This window comes from Corvus moneduloides, chromosome 7 (assembly GCF_009650955.1).
Source record: "Corvus moneduloides isolate bCorMon1 chromosome 7, bCorMon1.pri, whole genome shotgun sequence".
Lineage (NCBI taxonomy): Eukaryota > Metazoa > Chordata > Aves > Passeriformes > Corvidae > Corvus > Corvus moneduloides.
Window position 1 is genome coordinate 36358264 of NC_045482.1, and position 24301 is coordinate 36382564.

The window sequence follows — 24301 nt, forward strand, 5'->3', positions numbered from 1 at the left end:
CTTGTTCTGCTACATGATGAAGGCTGGAAAAAAGCTTTATTTTATTTATTTTCCTCTCAGCATCTTCCCAGTGCTATTTTACCATCAATCACTAATGTTGATTATTTTTAACTACTTGCTTCTCTCTCTCCTTTCCCCCAACAGCACCACATCACCCAAATCTACAGCAGTTCTTCAGAGTAAACCCTTTCAAATATGAACACCGTTGCTTCACTGAGACCCTCCTCATGGACCTGCCCCAAATCTCCTCTGTGGTCAGGAAAATGTTTTTCCTTACAAAGCTGCAGTCCTACCACTGAACTTGTTGCCAAAATCTGAAGGCTTCCTTGTTCTTTCATGGGATTTTACTGACCCAATGCAGTGTGGGATGGTGCTGGAGAAGAAATGTGGATGTGCTGCAGAAACTGTTGTAGCTGAAAGAAGGAGAAGCAGCTGAAGCAATGGATGATGTCTTCATCAATGGAAAGGAAAACATTACTGGAATTAAATGCATATCTGCCAATGATGGCAGACATAATGCAAAATTATAAATATATACAACATATGGTTATAAATACTATAAAAATTATAAATATTGACAAGAGAGACCATGTCCTGCCTTGGCTGGCTGGTGAAGTCACAGAGACAAGAGTCATATCATCAACTTTGGGTAAGATAAGGCCCTGGCTGAATGGAAGAGGTGATACTTCGGTGCTGAAAACAGATAACCTTTCTTACCATCTCTGGTTGTTTGAAAAGCAGATTTTTTTTTTTCAGGTAGGTAGCTGACTATATCTGAAGTGTGATGTCATCTGTTATACTTTTGTTTCCTTTGTAGTTGTTAGAATAATGTGATATATTTTAAGCACAAAGCATGTTAGATCTGCACTTCAGTCTCTATTGGCTTATTTTAAAATTCTGAGTTAAGTTGAAGAGATCTGTGCTTTTCTTCTAAGTCTCCAACCAAGATTTCAAACCAAATTCAAGGTTTCCAACCAAACTTTTAGACTTGGTTCTTGCATTTCAGGTATTAACCAGCGTTCTACAGGCAGTATAGAATAAGTTGCCTGAAAATTTTTTGCCATAGCTGCCAGTTTTCCATGTTTTCTACTACCATAAAAAAACGCCCCATAGAATATATCTTTTTTTTTTTTAGTTTTCAGTTCCTTGAAGTATTACAAAGAGTATTCTTTTCATCTGATTTAGAGGGGCACTGAAGAGACAAATATCTTGAGTCTTGCTGGATATTAGGATCCTTCTGTGTGCAAATAACCAGTCTGTCTTCAAAGGAAATTTATGTGAAGGCCTGTGAAAAGGCTTAATCTCTCTTGACCACTGTTCTCCTATCACATCCTACATGTCCGGTCCTACCTTTGCTGGCCACAAGGTACTTGAAAGGTTTTTTTTTTTTAAATCATTGCCTGACCAGTGTTGATTTGCTTGTACATTTGTGCTAGAAGACTCCACCAAGGGCTGACTTTGATGCTTGGCAAGAGAAGGTGGAGGATTTAAAGATGCCCTGGCGAGATGGTTTCCTTATGAGTCGAGTGAAAATCAGGAATAATTCTGCAAGAAGTCTGGGTTGAATTAAGGGAAAATTTGGGGAGATGAGAAGTGACCACCTCTGGGATGCAGAGAGAGGAACAGAAGGGCAGTGAGATGCTTTGAGCAGGAGGGATAAAATGTGAAATAACAGGGTCAGAACCACTGTATCTCACAAGATTTTGTGTTTAACCAAGCGTATCAAAGGCTGTGTCTTCTCCAGCACGGTGTGTGCCCCTTCCTTCCCTCTCTTGGTGTTTAGCCTTTCCCTGTGATGGCAAATACCCTGCTCCAGCCTGTCACACACAGCATGGCACCAAACCAGTGGCTGCTCCTTGCCCTGTGACTCCCAGCTCCTCCAGGCTTTAGCACAGCGAGTTCCCTCTGATCTCAATGTCTTCAGCTGCTGGTCCCCCACATAGGGGACCCTCGTGTTTGGCAGCCACTGCTGGATCAGGCCCGTGGAACTGCTACCATGGCTCATCTCCTCCAGATTAGCTCCAGGTTAGCAGTCTGAGGAGGGAGTCAAAGGTCTTTGATCCCGATGGAGGAGCAGTGCACGTGACATGTGCATTGGCAGCTGGAAGGCAGAGGGACCAGGAGAGGTTTCATCAGGAACGGAGTTGAGCAGTAGAGAAGGAAATTGTTGCTCTGCTTGTTCTGAGAGAAAAACACTCTCCAAAAGGAAAAAAAAAAAAAAAAAAAAAAAAAAAAAAAAAGTTCTTCAGTTGATTTATATTTCTATTATGGGCTTATCCTGTTAGCTTGTTCTTAGAGAAGAGCTGCTCCCTGAGGTACAATTTATCCTTTTTAGAAACTCTCCTCCCCCAAGAAACTTGCAACAGTGGAAAGAACAAAAGTTGAGATGGTGTTTGAAGGAAGAATCTAAGAAAAGTGATTGAGCAGCTGGATTCAAGGTTTCATGCAAAGGAAAACTCTTCTGGGTGAAGGCACCCAGTGTAAATAGTTGAGAAGCACTCAAAGAGAAGGACTTCATGAGAGTTGTAATGGTAATTTTAGAGGTTTCCCCAATAACAGCATTTCCCCCAAATGCTGTTAAGGTGGTGTCTTGAGAGCTACAAAAAGAAAATTAGGGATAATTCTCAACTAGTCAGGAACTTCTGGTTTGTTTTTCCTCCATGGAATTCATGGGGAAGACAAAGGATGTAAATGTAGCAGGAGACTGGATGGGTGAAAGAATTATGAAAGCTAAAATAGAGTGAAGATCTTACAGAATACAGGAGACCTTTGCATCCATGAAGACACGGCTGCTGAGTCAGGCCCGTGGCTACGTGCACACTCAAGAAATACCTATGTGCTGATAGAAAACAGATTTAAAAGGTAATCGTGAAATTGCTTTAGAGTTCTGGATGTGTTTGGAAGTTTGTGACTGGTTGTCAGTGATGTCATAACCATATTTATTATAGCTCATAAATGGATGGGTCTGACTGTTTTCCTTATTTTAATGTATAAATTGCAGTTTATAATGGCAATAAAACACTCCAGGCTGTGCATTTCAGGGTGATTATTGCATTTCTCAGGTGGTTAAAGTTACTCTAACTGCCTTTTAGCTCAGATTTCAATAGTATTTGCCCAGTGCTCAGGCCATTTTTACTTGTATTTTTATGTGCAAACCCCAAATTAAAGTGTTTTATTGCTTTTTAATTAAAATGTTGAAGTATAAAGAAGGGAATGGTCACAGGCAGATAGAGAGTCACAGTAGTAGGTGTTTTGATGTAAGAGGAAGGGGAGTGTGTGAGCAGGGGAGATGGGGAGAGGAGAGGCTGCAGAGCCTGTCACTGCATTTGGGTATTTCACAGGTACCCACTCCTGGTTCCAGTAAACACAAGGCTGAATGGAAACATTTGTGAGCCAAAGGCATTGGTGTCTGCCTCGTAAAATCTCAAACTGAGAAATGAGGGATTAAATGGCTGTGAACCCTTAATTAAGTGCTCAGCACCAACGTGCCCTCCCGCTGGAAGCTGAGAAGCGTTGTGATAGTCTGCACACAGGAGCTTGTGGGGAGCTCCAGCTCATGGTGTTCCTGATTTTCAAGGTGGGGAAAAGTCCTGCACTCTCCCTCTTTGAGACACCACCTCATGCGTGGCCAATCGTACAGGGCAGACTCCAAAACCAGCGGCAGTGGTGGGTTTTTAGTGGAATGTAGTTATTCTGGAAGAAGGAATTTCCTGGATATTCAGTGAATTAATTCACTGGTTTGGGCCATGTGCAGGGTGAAAGATCTGCTCTTGAAGTCCTTTTGGGTGATGTCATGTCTAAGTGTCTGCAAAGCACCAAAGTCCTTGTGTCACGTGTGTTTGTGGAGTGGTGGCCTCTGTGTGAAGGGAAGGACGACCCGTCGGGAGACTGGGATGGGGCTGCTCCTTGTGATGGGGGTGGTGGGTACACAGCCATGCCATTCCTCCACGCCCTTCTTGACACAACCTTGATCCTCCTCTAACACCGAGTCCTGGACCAAGGCACCAGTGTAAAACTGGCAGCGCAGGGCTGGTCTTGATGATCTACAAGGTCTCTTCCGTCCAAGTGATTCTGTGGGATGCTCTCTTGCTGGAAGCCAGTGAGGCCCCTTCCTACCTTGGTCCTGCCAGCTTCTCAGAGAGTGTTGAAGATGCGTGGCACAGCATCAACAGGGCTCCTGCTCCTCTGTAAGGCTCCAAATCTGACAAAAATGATGGTCGTGTCTCAGGTTTGTGGATGCTTCAATTCTAAAACTGTCCTTCTTGAGGCAGGGCTATTGCAACACTTTGGATGTGTTGGTTTTTGCAGTCCATGGCTAGTGTGAGGGGTTGGATATTTGTACACAGAATTACAGAATCATGTAGGCTGGAAAAGGTCTCCAAGACCATCGAGTCCAGCCTATGCCCAATCCCCACCTTGTTGCCCAGAGGAGAGCACTGAGTGCCACGTCCAGTCATTCCTCGGACGCCTCCAGGGATGGGCACTCCACCATTCCATGCCCCTTCCAATGCTTGAATGCTACACACAATCCAAGGTCTTTAACTGGGATCATCTCTTCTGGTGCATCCTTAAGGAATGAGTGTTAGAGGGCTCTAGTTTGTATCGTATTTGTACAATTTTAAATAAATTACAAAATAAAATCGTGGCTATTCACCTGGGTAAGGGCATGAGTATTATAAATTTAAATTAGGGATTGAGCCTTTCATTAAGGAGAAAAAGAAACCCTCCATTCAAACAGACCAAAACCCAACTGGTCTTGCTGCCTAATTTTACACAAAAAATGTACATAAAATCATTTTTTCAAGGCAGTTTCCCCCCCCACCACCCCTTGTTTCCCCCATCTTTATTTCTATTTCTCCTGTGCAAAATATCCCTCTTGCATACCTCCCCTTTCTTCCCATGCAAGAATGGAAGAAATGCTTAATGGGAACCAAAGCACATTAGGAGTATTAAGGAAAAATTACAGTATATACACTATGAAATGAAATGCATCTTTTGTGAATAAATCCCCCCAGAAATCTTATATTTCCAGGCATCCACTCACATACCTTCATGTAACAACTCATACATTCGTAAAACATTCATTGAAAGCAGCTCTGCAGTTTTATAGAAAACAACATGCCAGGGATGCAAGAATCTTGCCAGTTCTGTGAAAAATGACACCAATTAAAGCTTAAATTGCTTGTTTTCTCATAAGGTACATATTTTCATAACTTTGAAATCAAATAATTGCTGCTTTTATATTAAATACAATAAAACAAAAAGGATGCTAGTTTAGAGGAACTGCTACAAGCATTTTAATATAATTTTCCCACCATTTAAAGTCACAAAATATGGAAAACAAGTCAACTATGCAAAGTTCCAAGGAGATAGAGAAACTCCTTCAGATTATTACATCATTTGTCTTTTGTGTCAGGAAATGTGTATGTGATTTCATTGTTTGATTAAATGCCAAAAAAAAAGGCATATTGCACTTATCTAACTGATTACAGATTTTATTCATCTGAAAAAGTATTTGTTCGTACTTTGACATTAGAAGGCAATATTTTTTTTAATGCTTCAAACAAGCGTTTTCAAAAAATTATAATCCTAACTTCCCAGGCTTGCTTTTTATTTTGTATTAACAATGCACTGTACCAAAATTTCCCATACTGGAACACAGTCCCTAGTGGTTTTCAAGCTATAAACTGAGTAAACAGTCCCTTTCTTATTGAGTGTCTGTGTGAATGCATGTTGTTTCTGGAATACATCATATTCATTTGCAGAAACCCTGTGTATGGATCTTTAACACTTTTTTTCCCCCCTCTTTTTTTCCGAGGTACCTAAAATAATGGCTTTTTTAAGACAGTAATATAGTCGTGTGACTTGTGGGGAAAAGCACACTGTGGCTCACAATCTGAATTAAACGTGTGTCATTGGGGGTAAGTTTCATTTAAAATACCTATTTCTGCTAACTATTCAAAATGCTAATGCTGTGCTGCTGTACTATCTCTGAATTGTGCTAGCGTGTTTCTGGCAATGCTGTGCTAAGAATGTAAGAAAATCAACTAAAAATATTTCCATGTTGAGTTCCTTGTTTTTTTAGTAAGAGCATAGAAAGGTGGCACTTATTGGTGACATTTTTTGGACTCTCACCATATCAGGGTTGACAAACTAAGCTTTACATAATGAAGAAACCTTAAAAAAAACTCAACAGAAATAATTTGAGGAGAAACACGAAGCTTCATCTGGGGACTTCAAGGTCAGTTACCATTGGCCTGGCCTCCATTAACCCCCGCAGGAAATCTTCCAGAATCCTTATTTTATCTTGAGTGGGTGTTCCCAAACTATCATTCTTTTTTTTTTTTTTTTTTTTTCTCCACCAAAATAGAGACACAGTTTCCTTTAAAAGACATGAATTTCATCTGGTAGAACATTTTAACAATGTTTACATGCCACGGAGAAATTTGCAGGGAGAATGGTGATATTTTAAATTGCTCTATTAACAAAACTCTGCCTAAATTTGGAAGAAGGAAAAAGATTTGAAAACTTGGTAAGCGATTAATAGTAAGATATTAAAAGACAGCTAAGCGTTCTCAGTCACTGGGGAAAATAAACTGGGATGGTATAATGAGATCCCTACAGCCTTGTGATCAATCCAAAGTAGCAAGAATGTAATACCAACGGGTTAACTAATTATATGTATATATTTAAAAAGTCTCTCAGTAGTCTGAATCATGTCCAAAGTGAATGCTGAGGATTACATGATCTATTATTAACCCATTAGTATTGCGTTTTCGGTGTTCTTGGGCAATGAAAAGCTCCAACAGGAATAAACTGTCTGAAATATGTGTCTTTTTAATAAAGTGGGTAATTTTTTTGGTGGGGAGGGAGAGTGTATCTTATTTATAGTGTCATTTTAAACTCAAGTTACAACGTCTTAGATTTAAGAGACAGTCCAGCAATGCAGGCAAGGGTGTCTCCTGCAAGGAGACAGAGATTAATGCCATGTGTACTGATGATTCTCCACCACAATTTAGGATTCTGGTGGCGCCATGACGCCCGTTTTTTATGGTGGTTTGCCAAGAGAAAATTACTTAAACCAATTGTGAATGCATTCCTGTTATACTTTTACACAACCACATTTCTGTACGTAAATAGCATAATGAGTATTTTTTAAATGATCTCTCATTCCAGATTCACCTACTTTGCATAAAATGTCAAGCGCAGGAAGGAGGGGAGTTGAGGTTTCGTTTGTGTTTTTCTTCTTTTTTTATTTTTTCTTTTTCCTAACTGAGAAAGGTTTTCACATGGGAATATACTTTTTTTCCCCCCTCCTTCTTTCTCCATGACAACTGACCACAATTGAAGTAGATTCTTCTTAACATACTGTAATGTGAGAATTTTCTTCAGCTGGAGGGTGTTTTATTCCCTAAATTGAAAGCTGTTCTACTTCACTGCATAAAATGTGAACATGAATGTTAGGATCAGTACCTTTGTCAGGTAAGAACTGGTACAAGGACAGATTTGAAGGCACTCAAAACCAGAGGGTTTTAAGACTTTACAGATCTGAGGTCGAGAAGAGTTTGTAAGCTGAAATGTTCTAAGCCCAACATGATATCCTGCTATTAAGGAGAGTGTACATCAAGCAAGCAGAATATTTTAAAGTTTTTTGGCTAACTTCACGATCGTTTTTATCAATTTACTTGTTTCAAAATTTTGCAAAGAAAGCATTTATTCCTTTTTGCCCCAGTCTATGTAGAAGGGTTGTGGAGCTGTCTCTTTTATGGTGTTATTTTTGTGAGCCTGCTGTAGGTCAATAAAGCAAGATTTATTAGTAGCTTTTAGAAATGCTGGTATTCTAATCATTGCTATATTTTTAGGAGTGAGTCTCTTTGTTTCCTGAGCCACTTAATCTGTCTCCACAAGTTTGATTCTCTGCTGTGTTCCTGTTTGAAGGCAATTCTCAGGTGTTCATGCTGGGTGAAGGAGCTTGTAGAGCTGCTCTGTCCCTCTGAGGGTTTTGAGAACTCGAAATGAAATGAAGTATCTAGCACGATATTTAATGGGAGGAGGGCTGTGTGTGAGGATGATGGGCTTGGAGGTCGCCTCTGCTTCTGGTTTTGCTGTGCTCTGAAAGATTTGTAATTCTTTTAAAGTCAGTGGCTTCCGACTGTGAGAACTATGGTAATCAAGCCTGAAGCATTTGAATGACAGTGTTGTCATGTTTTAATATTAATCTGACTGGAGCAGATAGAGATATAATGCTGTAACTGGTAGAGAATTATGTGTGCCTATAAATAAGGTCTTTGTCCAAGGCCAAAATGAGCACTCTCCCGTCATCCTTAGGCATGGAAAGTTCTTCTTGGTCTGACAAAAGGCATGGAGGGATCTGATAAAAAAAATCTTTAATCAGAGTTGTAGTTTTCATGAAGAAATATGTCAATGTGTGTGCTGAGGAGAGGGTTTTGCTTGCTTTCTTGCAGCCATTGCAACAAATAACAGGGAGCTTACACAAAACACAGCAAAGCAGCTGATCTAACCATATTTCCATTTTTTATGGTGCTCGTGGCAGAGAGGTGTTTACTGAACAGACCTCTACAGAAAGAAAGGTGGTCTCCAGTACATCTCTATGTGTTCTTAAACATAATATTTTAGTTTGGAAATTAGGGATTGATTTGAAATTATAGCACTTGAAAAATAATTTCCTCTTGATGTGCAATTAAGTTCAGTGTTTACATGTAACTTCAGTGTCAGAATAACAGAGATTTTTACTGCTCTGTGTAGTTCCTTGCAGTTAATACATCCAGTTGTATCAATATTGGCTGCTACAGTGGTGCAAATACATGGGGTGGTCTTGGTAGTACACCTTCTCTGAAAATTGGAGAAATATTCCAGGGAAAGCAAACAAGGGCTAGGAGATTAAACAGTTTGGTAGTCAGGGCAGAAGAAGAGGTTTTCTGGCAATTAAGGGATAATTACAGTCACTGGAAATTAAGAAGGTCTAACAGTGTGGAAGGAGAGAGAGAGGACTTTGGAAAAGAGATGGGAGGGCCAAGTACACAGGACAGAGAGGTCAAGAGGAAGATTGGCAGGACAGCAAAAGAGTTTGCCTCCAGAGAGAAGCAGAAAGGGATAACTTCCTAAAATAGAAAGTCTAAAGAGTATCATCAAAGGATTCAGCTGTGGGAAACCTGTCCAGCTAAAGAGGCAGCAAGTCTCAGATGTTTATTATTTTTCGGAATGCTGCAAGATGTAAAGCAGTCAATTTCAATTAAAATAAAAACATGTTTAGATTCAGAATAACAAATTTGCCTTTCAAATATTCTTCAGAAAACTTCTGCTGCAGTTCAAAAAGCCCCAGGTTAGAACCCCAAGTTATCTCAGGGTCTTCACATGTCACAAACTGCACAGTTGAATAATGGGGGTAGGGGATTGGTTTGCAGAAATAGGGAGCCTTGTAATAAGGAAAAGTTATAATTTAAATTATCAAGTATAAAGTGTAGCCCAGTGTGGCTCTTGTCATTGGATGACATTTTCAGACTTATACATTTTTTTAACTGCTTAAGTACCTTTATGATCACCTGTCATATACATGTCACTACTTATATCAGCTTGAAAAGTCGGGGTTTGCTGTCAGAATTTTGCAGCAACAAGTAATATCTGGTACTTTCTTCAAGTGTGTGAGATAATACAGTGTACATCAACTGCTGCTGCTGGAGAAACATTGATTTGTGATGTAGCTGTGTTTGATAGCTTAATTATTCATTGCTTTGTTACTTCTTGCTTTTATAAAATTGGTTTCTGTCAGGTTTGAAGTATTTCAGCTCAAGACCCAAACATGGATCATACTTGCAAAGTCAGCTGTACAAAAGTCTTCACTTAATGAACATGTTTGCTTTACTTTTTTGCTTCTATAAATAATGTATAATGTAAATTTCCAAGGTCTAGGGTCCTTTTCCCAGAGGGGAGGTAGTTCTGGTGCAGGAACTGAGAAAGTTAAATCGTTGCTGTTCTGCTGAGGGCTCTGCAGCTTTATATGAGATGTTCTCTAGACCACCTTACTCAAGGAAACTTCCATTTTTGGCTGTCAAATGTGTGGAGAGGGCACATTTAAGGCAAAGGTTGGGTGTTTGTGGAAGCTATACCCATCTCTATCACAAAGCATTTTACACAAGGCCTCTACCCTGTGCTCTGGTTTAAGGGGGAACTAAAAAATTGTACCTCTAATGCACAAATGTTTGTTGGACACTTGTCGTATTATCAGGGTAGCCCCATAAAAACTTGATGCTATGGTTTTTATCAATTTTATACCCAGAATAAAGAGGAAAAAGTTACCATTTTGTCAAAATACACATTTAAGTCTTCAGCCTTTTGATGAGAGTTGTGACATTTCAACACTGGTATGTAAGAAGGAAAAGAAATTCAAAATGCCCTTGTAAGGAAGCATCTGTTTAAGAATGATGCCTGGCTATCCCAAAGTCAGCCCTGTGTACTGGGCTGATTATAACAGGATTTCAGAGGAAGAGAGGCAAAATATTTGGATGAATTTGCATGAATTTACCAGAAGCAAATGTTAATAGTGGAGACTGATGTGTGTCTGAGTTTGAGAGCTCTATGAGAGCTGTGTTGTGGAACAAGAATCCTAGAACAACGATACCAGGTTGCTTTCAGTGGGACCAAAGCCCACATATGTTTAATTTATTTACACTAACTGCTGGTTAGCCATGAAGTTTTGCACACCATCTTCCTGCCAGTCCAGTACAGGTGTTAAACATAAGCATTGGTTATTTCTTGTTTGAGCAGCAGGGCTTTCAGGGAGGGCTCTGGGAAAGGAACAGCCAAGCCTCACTGTCGTGTTCAGCTGACACAGCTGTTTATTGTACAGCCTCTCCTCCCTGCTTGGACTACTGCCATGGATGATTTAAGTGTGTTTGGAGGCCTGGTGGGTGCAGGAGCCTCGCTGGGCCGTCTCTACTGGGACCAGTGACGGAAGAGGGCATCAGTCGTGCTCTCTGGTTGGCAAACCCATGTGATGCCAAGAGTACGGAAATTAAAATCTAATGCTCTTCAAATGGGCAGCCTGACACATAATGGAGATGGGGCAGCGAGCCTGGGTATGTCAGGAACATCATTTTAACCCAACAAGACACATGTAACCAGGCATGACATGCTGGCGTGCTGACACAAGGACGGGTGCATCTGAAACAAAGGCAATTTGCTGAAAATCAGCTTCCCCTCACCCTAAACAAACTTCAGTTTGCAGGATTTCACAATTAACAGGCTTTCTAGAACATTTACAACTTTCTGGAGAGCAGGCCTTTTTCCTTTTGTAAGAAAAAAAGTTAAATGGAACACACACATTGCCTTTGAAATGTAGCCATAGGAAGGTCATATATTAAGGTGTTACATATTAAAATATTGATTTTTTAGAATATAAACCCCTTGCTTACAATAAATACAATGCAAGTCATAACCTTTATTATAAAAATATTTCAGTGTTCCACAGTAAAGGGTCATTAACATTGCTATACTGTAGAATTTGATCATTACTGGAGGATACTATGTTTTGTTTTTAATCAGGCAGTGATTTATACAGAAACTTATTAAGAACCAAGCTATGGCTCATTTCTGATCTCTGACATGCTTAAAAGATGCTGCAAATTAAGAGATTGATCCTGTAGATCACTGAGCTGATAGGAAGAAATATCAATAAGCAAAGTGCTCGCTCTGTCACTGGCCTGTTCCTAACACAGCAGTAGATGTGCAGCAGGTGCTGGGGGAAACTGAGAGGGTGAAGCTGTCCTGATCCCAGCATTCCAAACTCCCTGTACTTTGGGGGAAGCCAAGCACATGATTCTTTCTTTTATTTTTATTCTGGATGCACGGTTGAGAGTTGTTGTTTTCTTTGAAGTGGAGAAAGCCTCACCCATAAGAATGCATTGGGATGTTCTCACTTGAGGTGTTATCCTTGCATCTTCTTGTACTCAACGTGTGTGGCCAGACATTGTGAAGGGGCACCTGGGGAATGGAGAACTTTGGAAGAGCTGATGGTGGGCAAAGGTGGTCAGGGGCATGGCTATGAAGCTGAGATATAGTAGGGAGATGTTGTCCATCACACACAGATTCTTCAGCTCCTTGTAGTGAGGACAGGAGCTCATGGGGCTCTTTAGTGGAGAAAATGGACTTTGATTGGGTTCTTCCAGCTCAAGATAGTCTGTGACTCTGGATGTTGAAAATTCAGCCACACAGTGACAAGGGGAGTTCACACTAACATCTTTATGTGATAAGTTATTGTGCCTTTAATTGCTTAACTTAAATTTTTCAGGTTGCTTTGCATCACTTTGATGGAGTAGTTCATCCAGAAGGTTTGTGCTTGGGGTGGTCTTGGCTCCTGTCAGTATCAGCAGTGCTCACAGATCTACTCTCAGTGATAAGAAGTAGTGTTCCCTACCCATATAATACAGACCACCTGCCTGGAACCTGGATCTGCCTGCAGTGCTGAGGCCTTTGGGGTGGCAATAGCAGAGCCAAGGGTGCTGAAGGGACAGAAGTGCCACATGGCAATTAAAATAACTGCTGGAAATGGAGAGTTCCTAGCAGAAAAAAACTTGCCCTCGTATAAGTCCTTTATGTGTGGAAATCTGTGAACAGTGTGATGTTGAATGTTACCCAAGAAAATTTCATAGAGGGGAGCAAAACATCCTGTGCCAGAATGATCCTTCTATGCATGCAGTACTTATTAATGTGGGTGAGTTTGGTTTGAGGGATTTTTTTAAATATTTTTTTTAGGTAGTGCATGTTTTCCATTAGTTTAATTGGGAAAAGCCTGATAAAAGTGAATGTATGTTTCATGTGTGGAAGAACACGCTACAGCTTTTTTACTCACATGTGAAACCTGCTTATATGTCACTTTATATGATTTTCTTTTTAAATTTTATTAGCTGAGTTTTAGTGATCTTTAAAGTAAAAGCGATAGCTACCAGGTGCATTATGGGGTAGATGACACAACCCTGCCAGCACACCTACGTGAATAATTCCCACATTTCCAGGCTCTGCTGTTTGTGCAGGACCAGGCAGATGTTTTGTGCTGTTGATACACAGAAGGCTCTCAGGCAGACACCACCAGTCTGATTTTGAGACCCTAAACTATATTTACTCCTCTAAAATGAAATAGAGTAATTAAAAAAAAAAAAAGTTGTTCACTGATTTTACCTTTTTGTTGACATCATTTTTCTCTAATATTTGTCTGTTCTAATGAGACTTTAAAAAATGAAGCAACATATCAAAGGCCCCTACCTCATTTACTTTCTGGCTCAGCCATTTGAAGACTTCCCATGGCTACTCAAATAGAGGGAATGCCAGTTTGTCCCTTAAACACCAACAATAAATATAAGAAATTTTGAGGATAGTGAGAGGCACAAATTGCACCCCATGCAGTCACTGCTGCCTGTACCTACACGAGCCAGTTACTGCTTAAAATTTTATACTTTTTTTTTTTTAAACACCTCAGCAGACTGAAGCAAAGACTTTTGCAACCTGAGTTTAAAGAAAAAAAAAAAAGAAAAAGAGAAAAATAAACCCAGAAAAAGCCTTATACTCTTCTTTCTTCAAGCCTTTGATCCTGACTCCCCAGTCGTGGGAACCAGGAGAAGTCATCTCCCGTGAACTGTGAGTAGGAAGCTGTGAGGGAATCAGCAGATGAGTTTGAACGTTAGGCCTTGTTTATGCTGGGGATTAAGTCATTTGTGGTCAGTACCCAGCGCAGCTGGGCTGCTGCAGGCTCCCAGCTCCCATCAGATGACATTCCTGGAGGGAGAATCGGGGGCACGTGTGGCGGAGGCATCTCACTCCCCTCTGGACCGGGCTGAGTCCAGACCTGTTCCCGGTCCTCGTGTTTCCAGCATGTCAGATTGGAGCAGCGCTCCTGGCCCGAACGGAAAACTTCAGAGAATGAAAGGGCTCTGGAAGGGATTGATCAAAACCATAATTTTATGGGTGTAGCAATAAACAGCCAAGCCAAGCCTGAGCTGCAGAAAAGCTCAGTGGCTGCTACTCCATGTTTCTCAAGGTCCTGAAGGAAAAAAACAATCAGCAGATAGGGAAGTGAAGAGGGAAAAACTCCAAAATTGCTGCAATGCTCTGTCTGTGGGACCATTTCAAATATCTGCCTGCATTTGGGAATGTCTTGGGTTGTGCTCTGAAAGTTTAAGACTTTTTCCAAAGGTGATTTTACTGTCAACCACAATTAGGGTAGATTTTTTTTTTTTTCTGGCAGGCACATGGTTAACATCTTTCTGTGCTTCTAAATATAAACTCGCTTCCCAGTAGTATCATCCAGGTCTCGTTCTTCCTCTATTTCTTTCTTTTTTTCTGTTCCTCTCCCTCTTTCTCCCTCTGTCACTGTGGATTTGACGAGGCTCCAAGTTACAACTGGATGCTGTGAGGATGGATTGCTGTTGAGGTCTGTGCCGAGTTGCACCAACACTCTCTGTAAAGTTTTACTTTCGTGGAGTGCTATACAGTGACTTTTTATGTGTCTAAGAAATGGAAACATTTTGTCTCGTATAAAAAAAAAAAAGAAATATTTTTATACTGTGCTCCATTCACAGACCACATCAGAGGTATTCTAAGAATAGAATAGATCAAATATATTTTATGGAAATATAATGAGAAAAGGATGTGTTCCCAAAACTCACTCTGAACAAAGGAATGCAACATAGTCAGGAATACTTTAATGCGCCTAACAATTTTCTCATGTGAAAGGCTGAAGGAACAGTCTTGGTTTGAAGAAATCTTCCAATTCTCCCCAGGCACCCTGAACTTGAAATCAGAACTAGGAAAGCTATATATTACAAAAAAAGAAAATGTATGGAAAAAGTGACTGAGGGCATTAACCATAAAAGACGTTTTGAAAAGAAAAATAACATCAATATGAAGCATTTTGTCATGTTTCATTTCATTGATCATATATTTATTTTATGTGCTCTGGAGCGCTGAAGCTTAGATGTAACTACATTTCAGGAGCCTCATATTAGACCTGTCATTTTCTTTGTGGTGAAAACTAAATAGCAAGAAAAAAATACAAAATAGATTGCAATTATTAGATTTGGGTTGGATTCCATTGGATTCTGCTTAAAAACTTAAAAAAAATGGAGCCTGGAAAAAGACATTACATTAACAGCTATTAAAGGCACTGCTTTTGTGACGGATAGAGAAGCAGGAGGTACACCTACAATGTAAAATAATGCATCTTTTCCACGGTAATGCAATATGTTCACCTTAAATAGGCTTGTAATTAAACCTGCCACTGTTGATTAGATCAACCATGTAGGAAAGATGCATTTGTATTAGTTCTAATTAAATCTATTTTAAACAATTTGAAGTTACAGATTGGTTTTTCCACTCCTCAATAAAACAAACATATTTTGGATGCTGCACGTGGCTACCCAGTAGTAGATCACTGCCTAAAAGTCTTTTCTGTAGCTGGTCTCTGATCCTAGCTTTCTTCTGCCTCAGGTCTGAACTTCCTTTCTAGGCAAAACCCTCAATGATTTTAAACTGGGTTGTTACAGGAACATGATGGATGGGATCAGGCTGGTGTAAGCACAGTCAGAAATTTGTTTTAGTGTTGGTAAGAAAAAGTATGTATTACAACTCAGGTTTTTGAGTCTTAATGTGTTTTCCAATAAATATAAAGTTGGTTTAGAAGTTCATAGCGGAGAAAAGTGGGGTAGGGAAGTCCTGGGCTTGGGGAGGTCTGGCAGGCTCCGGCACATTCTTGCCACTTTCTCCAGTGGTGGGTGGCATTGCTCACACTTAGTATCTTTAAAGGTTGCTGGTAAAAAGCCCAATGAGATCCACTGTGTTCTCAGAACCCCCTGTTGGAGTCTGACACCCTGTTAAAGCCAAAAGTTACACTCCCCTTGAATTTTCTGGAGTGAGGATTTTAGCCCTAAGTGGAAAGTTTCAGGTATGTCAAGCACTGCAATCTGTAAATGCTAATGAAGTCCCACTGTAGAGGTAATTTATTTTGCACAGTTCAGGTCTCTGAGCAGGCTTTCAAAGGTGTAAGTCCAGGGGAATATTAGCAGCCTTTCTCTCAGCTCATCATCCCTCCCCTCAGTGCAGAGCAGGCTGTAGGTACACAGTGAAAATGAAGGGATTGGAGACCTTGGGCTCCTTTCTGGTGCTGAACCTGTTGGGCTTTTGGGCTTTCTCCTTGTCATGGTCCTGGTGGCTTTGTGTGGGTATGTGCCAAAACCCTTTCTCTGAGGCAGGGTGTGTCTGGAGTGCAGAGGTCCATGACTGGGACTGTCCCCAGGATGGGATGATGGCCAGAGATGCTGATTCACCTCTGGGCATGGAGTGGCTCTGCTCCTCTGGACTCCTCCTTTACTACCAGTAGCCAAGTGGGTCAGGAATTGTGATTGTGGCTCTGTGAATGCCAAACTTTGTTTCTGAAACAACCCAAGTGCACTGAAAACCTTTAGGAACCAAGAGTGCCCTGTTTCGCATTGTAACACAACTGGGAAAAAAATAACTTGTGCTATGTTTTCATATTGATTTTCCTTCTCTTGGTGCAGCATTTTCAATTTAAATGGCAGCAGACTGAGGCACAGAATGGGAAGGAATGTTCTGAGCTCCACAGCTGGGAAAATAGCCTGGTTTTCTGATTTTGTGTCCGTGTTATCCAATTAAATTTTGTCACTGTCTTGTGATTTCTTGTCCAGTGCAGTATTGCTTCCACAGAAAAGCTAATTATGGAATAAGATAAGTATGAAAGTGCCCATATTTAATTACTACTATACTATATGTATATTCAGGAAGAAGATTTTTTTCCCTAAAATTGTTTTAATTAACATGAAGGAAAAGTTTCTGCTGATTTTTATTGTCACAAGATAGAGAGAAAATTATTTCATGCTACCACTGAACAATACCTAACTTCCATCTTTCTATCTACAACAGAAAACCTGAAAATTAGTTTGTTAGATTTTATTGCTTCTTTTTATCTCATAAGAGTTTTCTTCAACTACCATTAAATAATGACATAATTTTTAGAATATCAGTTATCAGATGGTAAAAGTTTAATTTTTGTTTTTAAGTTGTGTGTTTTGTCCTTTTTACATTTCTTAGCTGAGGGAGAAATCTTATACCTTCCAGAAACCTGATATTTTGGACCAGATCCCTGTCTGAACAGGTTGTGTGCTGCCCTTTTCAAAATCAAGCTATCAGAGGATGCCCTTCAGCAGAAGTGTTAAGAGGACTTGGTGAGCTTAACATGTTTCGCCTGCTTAATTTAATTTGGAAAAATTCAACCAGAAAATGAAGTTATTAACAGGTTGGTACATTCAGAGATAAGATGATGTCACAGGAAAGCAGTCAAGTGGGCAGCTTGTCAAAATATAAAATATGTATCTGTCAGAATCAAATGATAGATAAGCTGTGGCTGGGTGTAGGATGCAGTGAAAATAGTGTGCTAAAAATTGAAGCTGAATCCCACCAGTCTGGAGCACAAGCTTTTAGTAACTATTGTGGTGAGCAGAAATACAACAATTCCGGGGACACGAACTGCGCTGCTTAAACATGGTGTGTGCAGCTTCTGGCCAGTAGCCAGAAGCACGTTCATCAGCACGAGACCTCCAAGGGACAGCAGAAAATGTGGCTGTTCCAACAGATGGGGACTGAATCCAGCTAGGGGGTCCCCAATGTGAGAGGATGCGGAGCTGCTGGAGAGAGTCCAGAGGACACCGTGGAGCTGCTCCAAGGCTGGAGCTCCTCTGCTCTGGAGCCAGGCTGGGAGAGCTGTGCGTGCTCACCTGGAGAAGGGAAGGCTCCAGGGAGACCTCAGAGCCCCTTGCAGAGCCTGAAGGGGCTCCAGGAGAGCTGGAGAGGGACTGGGGACAAGGCATGGAGGGACAGGACACAGGGAATGGCTTCCCACTGATAGAGAGCAGGTTTAGGTTAGAGATTAGGAAGAAATTCTTGCCTGTAAGGGTGGTGAAGCCCTGGCACTGGCTGCCCAGAGAAGCTGTGGCTGCTCCACCCCTGGAAGTGTCCAAGGCCAGGTTCAACACGCCTTGGAGCAACCTGGGAGAGTGGAAGGTGACCCTTCCCATGGCAGGGTGCTCTAACAAGATAATCTTTCAGGTCACTTCCACCCCAAACCATTCTGTGATCCTATAACTGAAGCTGGGACACCCCGTTAGCTCAGATATGCCAAAATGATCATTAGTAAATATTTTCCTGGATAGCTTGGAAACTTTTGAGGCCTTAAAACATGAAAATAATCTGTCTGGCCAACGTAATGAGCATTTCTGTGTTGGAGAGGTCAGATTAAAGAGAGGAGTCTCCAGTATATTCTCCAGGAACATGTACATGTCATGTTCTATCACAGGGCCCTTGCCTGCCTTCTGCCTTGTCATCTCAAATAGCTGGAACCAGGAGTTTAAAGTTAATAAACTTGGGAATTTTAAATGGCAATTTATGAGTAAAACAGAATAGGCCACTTAGCTAGGAATGCAGTCGAACTCCCAAATATCGTGATGGCAAAATGAAAGAAATACCATTTTAATAAAAGTCAGTATTGTGTTATCACTGAATTAGGGAAAATGATCCCGTTTGTGTGGAACTTCATGCACTGCAAGTTGTAAAACTGAGCTTAAAGGCTGTAGACTCTTGGGGACAGCTCATGAAATGTGTCTGTTTGCTCGGGATCTTGCATGATGCAGAGTTTAATTGTGACTGGGAATTCTCAGGACTAAGAGAACACAAGGAGTAGAAGCCCTAAATAAAATGCTGCTCTTATATTTAAAGGTCAGAAGGGACTGGTCTGACCCCTTGATCTATAGGCCATAGAGCTTTGTTCATTAATATCACCATGATATTTCCAATTTATGCTTCAGCTTAAGTAGTTCCCAAAGACTCAGCTTGAGATATATTCTTCCTTGGAAAAAACCAAATTTTAATATGTTGTTCTATGGTAGATTTTTTTCAGTATAAAAAATATTTCTCTCTTACATTTCTTTACTCCTCTGACCTTCAGAATTTGATTCTTACTACTTATGCTTCAGCAAATTTAACTTTTATCAAAATCCTTCTCTTTTGTAAATGAAACAGGTGGAGTTTAAATCTGTAATGTTTCTTAAAAATGGTAGTTTTTTGACTTTTTTTTTCCCCCTGAGTTAATTCCAGTGGTTTTGCCAGACAGTTTATTGTGTTCTATGCAGAACTGAGTATTTTTGGGTTTAGTTTTGTGGGGGTTTTTTTGTTTGTTTTCAAATAGTGTCCCCGGTGCTGTACACTGAGGAGACAGCAACACTCTGCTGCTGTATTATCCTCCATTTTATGTACACAAGGATCACATTCTTACTTTGGAGCTTCGAGCTGTTGGCATTCTATGTGCTAATTTTTTATTCAGCAATAATCGTAATGATGGTATAGAATGATCTATAGTGCTACTGTACACGTTTAAAACATCATAGATATGTATCAGCTCTTAAAGTGGAACATATCATGCATTTTTCGGTTAAAATCTGAAAATAAATCACAAATCTCCCAGCATGAGGAGCTCTGCTTTAGACTTGTGTAACGACAATGCTCTCGTAATTGAAAGAAAAAAGAAAAAGGAAATTTGGGAGACTGTTAGTCTACATGTGGCATACTTTTCTTCCCTTGAATTGGAAAAAAAAAAAAAATCTATTGACACATTTGGACTGAAAAACTCTTTGCTGCATATGTTTTATATATGTGGGTTTATTACACAGATCATGTGTCTTAATTAGGTAATTTATATTGTGTTACCCAAAGAAGATGTTCTTGTTCAGTTGGATACACAATGAAAGTTTCAAGAAAACTCATTAATCCTGTGTTTACAAAGATCAGAGCATGGGCATGGAATAACAACAACTACAAATATATCTCTATATGCTGAGGCAGCTACCCAGGAGTTTACGTTCCCTGGAGAATTGTTTGTAAATCTGTACATAGGTAGGGATTAATCATATTTTAGTGGGACTTTTCCTTCCTAATTCTCTTCTTAAGACTAAATACATTAGGTGTATCCATGGTGCAACTTTTGAAGCAAAAATTTAATGATAAATCAAACTAATCTCAATGAGGAAAGTTCAGTCATTTTGTTATCTTGGACAATTTGAGCACTGATGTTTCAGAGGGGTAATGGCAACTTGAACTTAAGATCTCCCAAACTGTTTTTTCTTCCTTCCCACAAAACCTTGATATTTCCTAAATGAATGTTTTGTTTCCTTGTACTAATCTGACACTGTTCACCCAGAAACTGAATCTAGTTATTGCTGGTTACGCTAATTAAGATTTCTTGGTTTCTCTCCCCCTTTGTCATTAAGCTGGATTTGAGCTTCACATACCCTTGCAATTACTTTGAAATTCCAAGTCTCCTTGCAAATACTTTGAGAAATCTGAAAGCTAAATGATTCCCAAGTTTAAAATAGGATGTTCCCTAGTTGAAAGGCAAAAAAGCAATATTGTTATATTTGTATTCTGATGAAATTCATTATGTACAATATAATTTGTGTCTCCATAACAATCTACTCTTCTTCAATTAGGGATTAAGCCAGATACTGTACTTTCTCTAGATCTTTTTAGTAATTTTTTTTTTTCATTGAAAATACAGAAGGAATTTGAAGTGTGTGTTACTGGCAGTAAAATATATGTTTGCAGAGTTTTTCTTCTGTTTATTGTAAATCAGCAACAGAACAGCAATCCATGGCATCAGTCCAGGAAACTGAGATTATGAAGTTAGGCAGTAAAAAGATGAACAAAAAATCATGTTTATAAATCTCGATGAACATCTTTTTTGCTATGCAGTGAGGACCTGCTCCAGCTCCCTTTGAAGTCAACAAGAAAACTCCCACCAACTTCCAGTGGGATTTGGCTCAGACCATGGTTTCCCACATTTGTGTCCAGTTTGGGATGGGATAGAGCAAGAGGGAGTGCAGGCAGAGAACTGTAACTCATGGGGTTGGTGCAAGGACCTTGGATGCATTGGGGAATAAAGGTGAAGGACTGAAGTTATTTATCACACCAATTCCATTATTCATGGGAACACGAGCACTGCAAATGGTGCCACAATGGTGGCCAATTTGTTGATGTGCTACAAGCCCTCACTGCTGTCCACAACTCCACTCCTCTGAAGAACATCTGAAGTGTAACCTAGGAGAAATCTGTTGTAATTTGCTCTCTTGCTCTCTGTATTTATAAGCCTACAAAATTGTAAGTTTTTACTGTGGGTGGACAAGCAACATCCACTCATATCAAAGAAGATACAAGTACAGATAAATATAACTTTATACATTCATTTTTATATAACTTATGCAAATGTATGCGCAAGTTAGTCACAGTCCCCAGGCTGGCAGCAGATCTGATGTGGCCATTGTTGTAGCTTATTTTGGACACCTGTGTTGCTGGACAACCCTGCTGCCTCCAAGCAGAGCTTTGCATGTGTAAGTTTGTCTGCTAGAGCAAGGTTTGTCTGGATGGAGATGGCAGGATGGGACATAGAGGAGCACACTCACAGCAGCTCTTCATCTCTCCAGACTAGGTGTGGCTTAGGCAAACTGCATGTGAAGGCTCCCAGTGTTTTTTCTCTTGAAGGCATTGGCAAGGAGGGTGGAAGTCTGAAAACTGAGGCACAAGGAGCTGGCTTGTGCATGGACTGTGGCTCTCACTGGCACCTATATATTCACAGAATGATTTGGGTTAAAGATCATCTCATTCCAGCCCCTGTTATCTTCCACTAGACCAGGATGCTCAGAGCCCCATCCAAACATCTCCTCGCTCGGCCTCATCTCCTCATCAGCCACCTCCTGTGACAGCAAGAGTGTTGTTCTCCTTCTAAATGAAAAAAAAAGCCATTTTTACCCCATCACACCACTGGTTGCTCCAGAAATGAATAGTTTTCTTTAGCACTTGCTGTTAAGTACTAACTGACCATCTTAAAAACCAAATCAAAGACAATAGACACAGCAGCTTATTCTTCTTTTCTGTATGAACTTATCTGTTCCCCAAAGGCTAAACAGAACAAAAGGGACAGTTTTGGTATGCCGGGTTCAATTGTCCAAATTAGTATTCTTAATGTTCTTCCTTATTTTAAACACCCATGAATAGCTTGGTCCCTACTGCTTAGATTATAGATTTTAGTGTATGAATTTTAATAATTCTAATTAATGGTGCTATCTTTATTATATTGCTTTGTACTTGGGTTCACTCTTTCATCACAAGATCTTAAAGCACTCTATTAAGCTGCACCAAATCTTTGTAAAGTAGATGAATTTTAGCCTATTGAGTTTATGTATTGGATAAGTGTAGTAAAGGGAGTGAACAGTTTTTCCAAAGTTCATTTCAAGCTTTACATTGATTCTCTGCAATATTTAAACACTGGGAAAATTAGGCTCCAGAAAACTTGACTCCCACTTCTACCCACTAAATTATGGATCTCTTTACTCCCCATTTTGAATTTCAAGTAATCTTTGAAAAATTTGTATTCGTGAGTCTTCAAATATGAATAGTGGTAATTATATCAATATTATTAATATGCACTATCAAAAGCAATAAATCTACATTTTCAAAGCTTTGATGTGCTTACAAAAACCGAACTTTTAAATGAAAGTGTGTTTTTAAATCACGTATGTATTACGGAAATCTGTTAAGACAGTCTCTGTACGCTCAGAGCAATGAATCACATGCTCCTGCAGCAATGCCCTGGGAGCATCACAGATACCTGATGGAACAGACCTGCTCAGCACCTCACAGGCTCTTTCTCAAACCAGTTTTGTTGTGTTTCCTCCTATTTGTTAATTATGGTAATTTTTAAAAAATCTGCTGTATATATATAAGTTTGTGTGTGATTTTTATGGTGCTGTAGCTCTGTGCTGTGAGATTTACCACCCGGAGAATCTGTCTGCTAAATCCACAGCAGATCTCTGTTGTGGACTCATCTCTGATAATCTCACCTTTCAAACCCACCAATTATTGCAGATATTGTAGTACTTTTCTAAAAAGTTCTTCCTCCCCTTTCCCACTGCTTTACACCAAGGTGAGAGCTGGTCATTCACCACATGGATTTCCTTCTTCTAAAGGATTTTCATATTTTAAACTTGTTAAATGGTTCAAACTGCTACATCATTACTCTTTCTTTTCCATTTGGAATTTTTAAGGCTCTTACTTAGCTTGTTTAAAAATAATAAAATGGTGACCTTTAATTGACATTCCAAGATTGTGTTTTGAAGGCTGTGCTTATATTTTGAGGTTGCTGCCTAGGAAAATCAAGACTAAGTGAACTGACTAATTCTGAGTGCTTATCTCCTTTCAGTGCTTTTTTGGGAGGGAGTTTTAGTCTAAAGGAGCATGTTTAAGAACCAGTCTCTGCCCAGGCTGCTGAAGGCAGAAGGTGCCTGAGAATGAAGCAAAAAGGTTTTGAAGAGCAGGATTGGACTCCCTGTTTCTTTTGCACTAACCACCAACAGCTGGAGAACAGGCAGCAAGAGGCAAGAGGATCATGTCTCATGGACATGTGAGCAAAGGCTGAGGCTTAGCAAAGTTTCCAGGGAAAAGGTATAAGGTTTTTGTTACCTTTGCTTGAATGTCTGTATTTAAACGGACTGGAAGTTTTTTAAAATCTACTGCGCATCTTTGTAAAATATGTAAATTTTAGTCTGTGGACTTTATGTATCAGGTAAGTGTAGCAATGTGTGGGGTTTTTTTAGTTTATAGCTATTTTTACCAAATTGCTGAACAATGCAGCTAAGCAGCAACAGGGGGAGGATTTAGGTGGGAAGGGGAGATAAGAAAAGTTGGAGGAAAGACAGAAGGGATGTCTGTAGATGTCCAGGGAGTCTTCAGACTTTTCCACTATGACTTCAAACCCTGGGATTAGTGGATTTTACCTATTCCAGCAGAGGTTTTGGTCAGGGCAGCAACATACGGGAGGATGTCCCACTGCGATTTATGGCTCTCAGTGGTGATGGCACAGTGCCTGTACCTATCTGGTTCCAGGTCATATGTTTGATCTCCTCTAGAAGACAAGGAGTATCCCACAGCCACCTTGATTTCATCCGCTCTGGCATCTGCTGAAACATCTGGTGGTGGCTGATGTTGGAGACATTACAGTGGATGTGTTGGGAAACCCGTCTGGCTCAGGATGAGAGCTTTTCTGTTCCTCTGTGCTGCACAGCATTGGGGGATCTGGAAGTCCTTCATGCTCTGACCTTTAGGAAGTTGAAATGCTCGGTGCAGGGTTGTCATTGAAAAACAGCATTTCCTGCTTAAAACTTTGTGAGGCATATTT

General features: G+C 40.2%; 1 long non-coding RNA gene across 1 annotated transcript in view; it reads left to right on the forward strand.

Moving 5' to 3' along the window:
* Positions 1–24301, forward strand: part of LOC116446630 — a 146499-nt gene that overhangs the window by 18877 nt on the left and 103321 nt on the right. Inside the window, exon 4 of the long non-coding RNA XR_004241293.1 lies at positions 145–5921. This is a non-coding gene — a long non-coding RNA (uncharacterized LOC116446630). The remainder of the gene's footprint in view (positions 1–144; positions 5922–24301) is intronic.